Source organism: Notolepis coatsorum (assembly GCF_963971535.1).
Source record: "Notolepis coatsorum genome assembly, chromosome: 2".
Classification (NCBI taxonomy): domain Eukaryota; kingdom Metazoa; phylum Chordata; class Actinopteri; order Aulopiformes; family Paralepididae; genus Notolepis; species Notolepis coatsorum.
The window spans coordinates 139,014,369-139,020,368 of NC_140166.1; the positions used below are offsets into that span (position 1 = coordinate 139,014,369).

A 6,000-nucleotide genomic window follows, 5' to 3' on the forward strand; every position below is an offset into this window, starting at 1 on the left:
ATGAATGGAAGCGGACAGTGCCGGTTAGCCTAGGAATTGTCCAACTAACACCTCTCCCGAAGGCTAACCGGCACTGTCCGCTTCCATTCATTGTGCTAAGCTAGGTGTTACAAAGGATCAGATTAAACCGAATATATATATTTATTTATTGATATATATTGCATAGTATTTGTATATCGTTTGATATCCCCTGTATATTCCTTGTACATATACACGGAATATCCCTTTAGCCCAGACCATAATATTCCATTCTCCTATTAGACAGCGGTCCACCGGCGCCAGGGACCGGCCTCCGGAGTCAGGTTCAAAGTCACCGTCAAGACGTGTCTGGACATGCCCGGCCTTGCCCAGGGATACGCGACAGAAATGAGATTGGCACTAGTTTGTTCACCGTGCGTATAAATACGGCGCAGGTGAATACAGAAACCCCTTAGCCCTTTTAGTATGTTACCAATAAGTTGAAGCCTCACCCACGATACAACGTGCGGTGAAGTATGGCCTGTTTGGCCCCAGAATAGAGCATTGAGACCGCGTGCGAATTAATAACTGAATTGTCAGAGTTTGGCGCTATACCGTCGAGTGCGACATATTTCTATTAAGTCAATAATAGTCTATTTGTGTATAGTGTATCGTGCGGTTAAAGTTCTACAGTGACCAGCATCTCCAACGCTTCCTCGTATTAGCTAGAGTTCTTATCCAGGCTGGGCTGACCACATGGCGCTTTCACCCGAGGAGACCTAGACGAGAACCGTATGGACATGTACACTGGATTAATCTACCCGACGACTACATAGCCCTTTGCGGCTGGAATATATTTGCTTTGGTCCTGTGATTTATGGAGCGGATAATCGCCGACGCCTGCACGTGTTGGATTTACCCCGCGAGGAGTCAAGTCGAGTCGGCGCCTCAGAGAGCCTGAGGCCGACTAGCTTTCTTCACTGTGGAGCTACAGTCTACGGAGAACAGCTGTATTCGTCTGTGGATCAAGAGGCTACTGCACCGGCTCCTGTACCTGGAGTCTCCTTAGTCATCGTTGACCAGACGTTCTACTACCGACAGATCTTCTACCCCTGCTGGCTTACAACCAGGGGGAACCCCTTCCAGTATCTCCCGCTATATTACTAGTGCACCATAGATATAATTCCCTAAGATTCAGGTTGTATAATTACCTCCTGCGTAACCAGAGAATGGACATTCATTGTTGATTTGCCTACGCACATTCCTTTGCCTTACAAGTGCATTCAAAGAATAATGTAAAGTATATTATGTACCCTTTGCTCCATTAAATACTTGATTATACCTTTGTGTGGAACCGATTTCATTGTGGGAAGTGTTCATCATATTCATATATCGTGTACTGTATGGCCAGTAATTAAAGTACATAAAGCGGTAGTGGTTTAATGATACCATACTTATCAATACAGTCAGGGAATTGTACCCCTCAGTTACAATTGGTCCTTCGAGCCGGAGGTAACTAGTGTAATATTAATATAGTGGTATTAATATTGACATGGCCTATGATGAACACTCCACAAAACGGTTCTCCTAAAGTAGATCGCCCGCAGCGTAGACGGCAGACACCTCAGTACTTAGAGGATTACGTTGCCAATATACTACCTAGCCTTCTACAGACGGTAAACGCGGAAAAAGTAGATAGTAAAATTATGTCCGACCCTATCGCCCAGGCTACCCCGCCAATAGAGGCCCTAGTGGGTTCTAACGTAACTGACCAAGCTCACGGTAGGGACCAGGAGGGACCTGACACGACTTTACCCCCCGCCAAGACCGAAGAAGTAGTCCCCGGAGAGCTCCAGGATAAAGACAGCTCTCCAGGGATGGAACTCTACCCGCTACAAGAAGAGGAGAGCACCCCGGAGATGGATCTCCAGGACTCGCCACAGGAGAACAGATCTCCAACGAGTACTGCCAGGAGCGGATCACCTCAACCAGCGTCTTCCCCCAGCGAGGCGGACAAGATGCTGGCACAGGCATTCCTCGCCAGCCTAGCAGCCTCAACAGAGCGCGATCGACTCCAAGCACAGACGCTTAGTGAGCGCGAACATTCTTCCATGGAAAGAGAACGCCTTCAAGCGCAGCAACGGAGCGATGAAGATCGTATACGTCTAGAGATTAGACGCCTTCAGGCGGAAGAGAATATGGTAAGAGACCGGGCCGAAGCAGAGCGCGCCGCCGCCGAAGCCCAGCGCGCCGCTGCCGGTGCCCAAAGAGAAGCAGAGCGCGCCGCCGCCGAAGCCCAGCGCGCCGCTGCCGGTGCCCAAAGAGAAGCGGAGCGCGACCTCGCTCTCACCAAGCGCGAAGCCGAGCGCGACCGATTACAAGCGCAGATAATGGAGCAGCTGATCGCCAGGGCGACACCCCCTCCCTCCGCACGGGGTTCCAGGGCCTCGTCAAGACACGGGTCAAGGGCACCCTCCCCTACCCGATCAAGCGACCCTGAGCCCGACCACCAGAGAGAGCCTATACCCCCCTCCGAACTCCTTCCCCGACCGGTCCACGCGAGGACCAGCTACAAGGAAGAAACAGTCTACACCGCGGAGAGGCTAAATAGACGACTACAGGATCTAGAGGACCTGCCAGAGGCAGAAGAAGAGGGAGAGGAGGAGAGTCAAGCCCGACAGCAGCACAGAACTCCACAGGACCAGGAGGTCCAGTACAGCCCAGGCTCTACCCCCGCGGCTCTGCGCTACAGACCCCCGACTCAATTCACGGGTGAGCTAGACGCACGACCAGCCCCGAGGAATAGCACCTGGATACGCGCAGGTACCAGCCCACCAAGAGGCGTAAGAGGAGACTCGCCTAGGAGGCCTCTCTTCCAACGCTCACCGATGTGCCAGCCATCCATGGCATCATACATTGGCACACCGACGTTTCCGGACTTCACCCACGAGAACAGAGCACAGTACACCGAGCTACGAATGTGCTTAGAGACAATGATGTCCGATGTAGCTGACGAACCGTACAAGTATGCTATCCTACTGAAGCACCTCAAGGTGCCCCGAGCGCACAATATAGCGCTGGCCTATGCCACCTCTACTACCCCATACACAGCGGCTCTAGCAGCACTCGACCAAAGATATGGACGCATATGGGACTACGTAATACAAGAGATAAGGCATATTGACCGCCTACCCCCAGCCACAGACAATCGCTCACTAGATGACCTGTCTATCAAGGTACAATCCCTGGTAGGGATGCTGGGGGCGCAAAGAGAAAAGGGTATGCACGAACTGTACGCGAACTCTAATGTCGAGAGGATTTTAGAGAAGCTTCCGCCCGCCCGACAAGAGCGCTTCAGGCGGCAAAGAGACCACCGTGATCCTAACGGTCCCGAGCCATCCCTCCTAGACCTAGCCGACTTCCTGGCGAGAGAAGTCAACAGCCTACGGTTGGATACGTTCATGCGGAGCACACCAAGCTCCAGAGAGGGACCTAGGAGAGCAAACGATGGCCGAAGATTGGTGACCGTCATGCACCAATCAGAATCAGTACCGAGCAGCAAGAACCACAGTACCCCCTCGCTGAAAGAGAAGTGGAAGATGGTGTGCCCGTACTGCGAAAAGGAACACTGGTTGTCACAATGTGACACGTTCAAGAAGATGACCGCCGACGAGGTGAGTCAATGGATAAAGTCCAACCGACGCTGTTACCGATGTGCGCGCAGTCACATGGCAGCCGAGTGCCGATTAAAGAAGAGGTGTAGTCGGTGTGACGGAGCCCACCTAAATGTCCTACACGACAGTAACAGAAGAAAGCCTGCACCCTCAAGCAGCACAAAGGCAAGTGTTATGTACATTGACCCCGCGACCAGCGGGGGCGCCCGAGTGCTCTTAAAGGTGGTCCGCGTAACACTGAGTTACCAAGACAAGGTCATGGACACTTACGCCGTCCTTGACGACGGGTCAGAGAAGACCCTTCTCCTCGCGTCCGCTGCGGCCCAGCTAGGGCTGCGGGGGAGCGAAAACCAGATGACGATTCGGACAATAAGAAGAGATCTAAAGACGATAAAGGGCGAGAATGTCTCCTTCACTATCGCAGCAAGCGGGCAGCCAGAGAGACGGTATAGGATTACTAACGCTTTCACCAGCCAAGAAATAGGCCTGTCGCAGTACACCTACCCCATCGCCAAGCTGATGGATAAATATGTGCACCTGCGTCAACTACCTATCCCGCTCATAGACGGTGCCACCCCGACCCTGCTGATAGGCTCCGACCATGCAGACCTCATAGTCCCGATAGACCGGGTCCACACAGGGCCCAGAGGCTGTCCTGCAGCAGTCGTGACCCGCCTAGGATGGACATTACAAGGCCCCCTCGCTAAGTCTCTTAACCGAACAGCAGCCACTAGCTGCCTCCACTCCAGAGTGACAGAAGAAGACACCACCCTCCTACAGCATGTCGAGAGGCTATGGACACTAGAGACAATGCCCTTTAAGAACGAAAAGAAAGACATTCGTTCCAAGGAAGACATTTACGCTATAGCACTCCTCGAGCAAGGGACAAAGAGAGTCAAAGTCAACGGAGTGATGAGATACGCAACTCCACTCCTGAGGCGAGAGGGTATGCCTACCTTCCACGCCCCAAAAGAAGCGACGGAGCGGTATCTATTGAACACAGAGCGGCGCCTAGCCAGAGACCCCGCTCAAGAGACTGTGTACCGCGCTGAGATTAACAAGCTAATCACAGCGGGACACATAAAGAAAACTGACTGGCGACGTCGTGCGCTGCTCCGCGCCTCCCTGATCAAAGGCGGCTTTGATCTCCGGCAGCGGGCCAGCAGCGACCCCCCAGTATTGCGCAGCCTCTCCCCAGAGGACAAGCCCCTGCTGCGGTTCCTATGGAGAGAGAGGATCGGGGATGAGCAACCAGCCATCTATCAATGGGAAGTCCTCCCTTTCGGAACCACATGCAGCCCATGCTGTGCTACGTTTGCACTGCAAAAACACGTCGCAGAGGACCCAGCAGCTGATGAAGAGGTCCGACAAAGTGTAGGAAATAGTTTCTATGTGGACAACTGTCTGCAAAGCGTCTCGACGCCAGAAGAAGCCGAGGCCCTTCTACTCAAGCTCCGCGCCTCCCTGATCAAAGGCGGTTTTGATCTCAGGCAGTGGGCCAGCAGCGACCCGCAAGTATTGCGCAGCCTCTCCCCCGAGGACAAGGCAGCAAGCAGCGAGACCTGGATGGCGACCATCCCAGGAGAAGCCCAAGAAATGACATTAGGACTAGTCTGGCGCTTCAAAACAGACTCGCTCCATTATAAACACACACCCCTGACCAAGGAGCAGGGAAGGTCGACTGCACTACCGACCACCAGACGGAGTGTATACAGAACACTCGCCAGACAATATGACCCGTTGGGATGTATTCTACCTTACACCACCAGGGCAAAGATGATTGTAAGAGCGTTATGGGACAAGGACCAGGGCTGGGACGACCCCATACCCGAACACCTTGCATCCACATGGAGAGAGTGGGAGACGGAACTCAGCTCACTCCCAGGTGTCAACATACGCCGCAGCTACTTCCCACCCACAGTGAGGCCGGAGACGTGCCAGATGGACCTGCACGTCTTCAGCGACGCCTCCGAAGTAGCCTACGGTTCGGTGGCCTACTTGCGTGCCCGAGAGGAGGGAGGAGAAATACATACTGCTTTCATCCTGGCTCGCTCAAGAATAGCCCCACGAAAGCAACAATCTATCCCGCGTCTAGAGCTCTGCGCAGCCCTAGCAGGAGCGCAACTCGCCACGTTAATCCAACGTGAACTCACCATTCCGGTGCAGAGAACAATCTTGTGGTCAGACTCCACGACAGTACTCACATGGATCCGGTCTGATTCGTGCAGATACAAGGTCTTCGTGGGAGTCAGAGTCACAGAGATTCAAGATTTAACAGAAGTAGCGAGCTGGAGGTATGTGGACACAAAACACAACCCAGCTGACGTCATCACCCGGGGAATGTCCCTGGATGACCTCACCCGTCACA

The 6,000-nt window shown here is 53.4% G+C and overlaps 1 protein-coding gene across 1 annotated transcript in view; it reads left to right on the top strand.

Moving 5' to 3' along the window:
- Window positions 1-6,000, top strand: part of dnah5 (dynein, axonemal, heavy chain 5) — a gene marked incomplete at both ends in the record, with an annotated part of 523,851 nt that overhangs the window by 166,562 nt on the left and 351,289 nt on the right.